Genomic DNA, 4,771 nt, shown 5'->3' with positions numbered 1-4,771 from the left:
TCCTCTCAAATGTCTTCAAGTCTTGCAATCTCGAAGAGTTTGCATCTTCTGATGCTTCAAAATGGCAAGAGGGAGAATAACAACACTATCATGTTAAAACAAGGAAGTTAAAAAACAAATCATCATTTATCTTTTGAGCTTTCTTGATATGACTTGAGAACATATTTCTAATTAAAGTATATGTAAGCCAAATATCTAAAAAAAAACTCTGAACAAATTCCAGAACAAAATTCATCTTCAAGTTTGAACAGCCACAGTACTAACAACTGACAGCATTGTGTTATATACGGATACTCTTAGAAACCTAACATGTATAATGACTATGGTTATACCTCTACCCATCACAGACAATGCGTGTATATATAAAGAGGCCTTTTCTGTGTAGTAAGACTGAACAGCTTTAAATGCCCCCGTAATTTAGGAAATAAATGTAAATTGCTGAAGATTGTCATACTTATAAAGGATTTCAGCACTCATTAAAATAAAAAGCTTTCAATTTTTCAAAACAACAAGAACAGGTAACCCATTCTCTCATTCTTTTCACATAATATTAATGTTTTCACAGCTAACATTAAGCTTCTTCTATAGTAAAATTATACCAGAACAAGACAAGTAAAAGCAAGCAGAGAAAACATTTAAGAGTGTTACATTCGTGTACTTTAATGCTGCATTGGGAAAATGAGAATAGGGGGAATTGAGGCTCTGTTTATTCTCATCTGATTTTTTTTTTTCCATAGTATTTACTCTGATCCAGTAGTACTTCTGTGCTTTGTGAGGTCTGGTATGTCAATTATTAATTACTTCAGCTTCCTGAAGCCTGTCATCTTGCATCAAGCTATTCACAAGACAATTAGAAGGAGCTAAAGCTATCAAGGAAGATGGTCCATTTTTTGTTCTTCATGAACCATGAGCTTCTTCAGAAGGAAAGCAGAGAGGGAGATCTGGTCACTCCTTCCAGGGAACCCAGGACAGAATGTGGGGGAACAGCACCAAGCTGAGGCAGGGTAAGTTCAGTGTGGACAGAAGGGACAATTTCTTCATCACAAGGTTGGTCAAATGCTGAAAGCTTCTTAGTGAGGTGGTTGATGCCCCAAGCCTGTCAGCATTCAAGGTGCATTTGTTTAACACCTTCAACAACATGTTTAAACATTTGGTTGGCCCTAATGCAGCGAGGCAGTTGGAGCAGATTTTGGAAGGCCCAATCCAACTGTAGTACTCTATTCTATCTTATCCTATAACCACCTTCTGGTACTTTTTAACCTACTCTACCATCAGTTCACCCAGCCCACATTTCATAAGCTTCTCTAAGATAATCTTACTAGAAACAGTGTTAAAATCCTTACTGAAATCAAAGTAGACAATATTCAGTGCTCTTCACTCATCTACTGAGATTTTTGCTGATTTAAAATACAGTTACACTGACAACAGTTAAGTGCCTTCCAGTGCATCAGAAATGTATGCTGTTACAACCAAGTAAAACAAACGAATTGCTGGGTTTTGAATGACCGTGTTACTATATTTGCTCAAAAAAAGAACTGCTTAGCTTTTGCAATACCATCACTTTAAACCAGACCCATGGTAATAAGTGTTTTTGTATGAGAATAATACATTAAATTAATAACCACATTACAATCACAGAGATTTAAAATATTGCTTACCCATGGCACTAAGAGGATTCTTTTCATCTTGAAAGAATATTTAAAAATTAAAGTATGATTTCACAAGCATTAATCTGTTTCTTGTGCAGGCCCATAAGGCACATTCTAAGTGCATTAATGTATCCCTGAGCTGGTGGTTTATATGATAAGATGAGGCTATAATGAGCAACATCCTAACAATACAGTGTACTTGTGTGTTATTGCTATGTATCTTTGCTTGGGAGCAATTTGCAACTCTCATAAAAGGAACTACAACTATTCAACAAGATAAAATAAAACAAAGTATGAAGTTTTATACTGTTAACATTACAGATTATGACTTCTATTTATTGCATATATAGCCTCTGTTTTCTCTGCAAAAATTAGTCTAAATCACATGCTTGTTCATAGAACATTCTGCTTCAAAAGTCTTCCAACCACTGAAGACTTGGAAGAAGTCTTGTATTCCATAATGCATACAAGCTTGTGGGACCTCAGAAGTCTCTCCATCATTTAAGTGGTGCAGATGAGACCGCATATAAGATGTTTAAGATCTTCACCAGCCATTTAGAGCGGAGTCAAGGCCCCCCATAGCTGGAGTTTTCTAGCATTGAATCTATTCTCATATTAGCACAAAATCCAAACACCGTAACACATTCTAACATGCCAGAAACTGCTACAACATGTCAACACTTGAGAAATTTTTCCTAATAAAAGTCTATTCTTAGATTTTCTCAGTAACTCTGAAAAAAAACCTCTGAATTAACAAGTACAACTTCGCCTCTCTCCTGAAGAAAAGGCTTATTCAAAACTATCAGAACATATTGCATTGAAAAAATACACACTTGCTTTTTCCCTGCAAACGTGCCCCCTGACAACAGAGCACATACCAAGACTGCTGTCACAGTATTGCTGTCACAAGAAATGACCTCTAAACAGCATTCTTTTGTGTTGAAGCACACAGCTACTGTATGAAGCTACTGTGCTAAGGTGATACACTGCAAAATATGGCCCTTTTGTTAAAGCAGTTCCATACATGTATATTCTTTAAATGAGATTTCTGATATATACCAGGAAAAAAAAAAAAATGGTTTATCTGCTGCTTTATGCAACATTTCTTGAAAGAAACAAGCATTTCAATGGTAGTAGCATTTTGTTTGATTTTGTTTTGCTGTTACTTACTTTTTTTTTTTTTGACACAGTTTCTGGGACTTTACAACAAATGTGTTATCAAAAAAAAAAAAAATCACAGCAACTCTGTCATAACAATTGCTTCTCAAGTCCCCACATTATGCCATTGCAGACTACTTGTATCTTTCGGTCTCATTGTCCAGGATATATGAAACTGAATGCATATTTGCTATTACTCTGAAACTTACTATCTTACCTTAAAGTAGTGTTGCCATCACTTCCTGAATTGAACTGGCACAATTAAAGCAAACAAAAAACAAACAACTCATCACCAGCACCGAAATACCACAACTGAGCTAACAAAAGAAATGCAAGACAAGAGTACGGCTTACTTTGGATCTCTGTAATGCCATCTGCTATCAATACAGGAGTACTATACTTTTCTTCAAGTCTTGTACCTGTATTTAAATATAGCACCTGTACTTAAGTGTGCACAGGAGATATTGCAATGCAGGATTCATGCAAAGGCAATAGAGAGCAACAGCAGTGTATCCAAGCTATTCAGCCCTTGCTCTGTAACAACAAACAAACCCCCCAATCTCAGCACAAAACAAAAAGTTCATACTGTTTACAGCAAGTGCTCAGATTCGCACCTCCCATTTAGTCTCAAGTTGAAACAAAAGATGCTTTAATCTTTGTAGTGCAGAAAGATTTCAGGAATATTCATTTTTTATTCGACAGTTCTCATTCATTGATGACAAATACGCTACCTTATTTACCTTTTATGCTGGAAACCGTGGATTATACAAGATAAGTCTTCTGCTAAAGCAAAGCTCTAGCAGCAACTGCTTGTTATTGCAGGTACTGGGTTTTGCTTACTTTCCTTAATTTGAATCTATCTTCACGTGGTAACTCAGTCATCACCACTACCTTATACTTCCAGCCTCATATGTCTGTGATATCATAAGCATGTATGTGCACATTATATAATTTTATGTTTTGTATATGCCATACCACACACATCACAGAGTGATGGGAGAGAAAGACCCTTCCATTCCTATATGATCATCTTTGCAAGAGCCTATATTTGCAATTCCTGTTTTCTGAAGAGGTAAATGACTTAGGTCACACTTCCAGGAAATTCTCTCTCCTCACTCCCAGAAAAAGGAAAAAAGGATGGGTAAGGAGAAAAAGTTGAGCATGCAGAGATTGCTCAGGCTGCAGTGCAGTCTCAAAAGAAACAACAGATTTCTTCCTCACATCACAACAGGGAATCTTCAGGAGATGTGCTATTTTGAAGCAGAGCAAACTCAGTGCATAGCAGTGAAAAAAGCCACAGTGGGCACAGTTAGGTCTTTATTTTATTCAGAACCACATCACATACTTGTCGCTTGTCCAGTAGATTTCTCACTAATAACTATATCTATATATAGTGCAGTCTTCCAAATAAATACCAAATCAAAATATTTTAAATGTCAAACAAAATTACAGCATCATGTTGATTGCGTTTTATGTTTCCTTTTCAAAGGTATAAAAATCATATAGTGGCTTTCTTCCAAAGAAAACTGGTGTCTAACAAACTAAAACTAAGATTATAGCACCATCTACTGATTTGATTCTCCATTTTTACTTAAACTACATGATTTGTTTATTTGTTATTGTTTTTCCAAAATGATGCCAACAAAAATGCTGCTAGTAGAAAAAAAATATATAGTAATATTGAACCTGTTTTCACAATGTGAGCAGATACTCCCAGATGGAAACAGTGTCTTTGTTAGGAAATCCATGGTATTCACACATACCACCAACTATTCATTAAAATAAAGCCAGAAGGTCAAAGAATTGAAAAGAGGAGAAGCAATGTAGAATCAGGAGCTGATATTAAAGCATCAGCCTTAATATTACTGGAGACCAGATGGAGATCTGTAAGGCCAATAAAGTAAGATTAAAAGCAAACTTTTTTTAGAAAGGAAAGTACTTAAACACTGCAAACAGAATAAAGA

This window comes from Meleagris gallopavo, chromosome 13 (genome assembly GCF_000146605.3).
Source record: "Meleagris gallopavo isolate NT-WF06-2002-E0010 breed Aviagen turkey brand Nicholas breeding stock chromosome 13, Turkey_5.1, whole genome shotgun sequence".
Lineage (NCBI taxonomy): Eukaryota > Metazoa > Chordata > Aves > Galliformes > Phasianidae > Meleagris > Meleagris gallopavo.
This window is presented reverse-complemented; position numbering follows the sequence as displayed.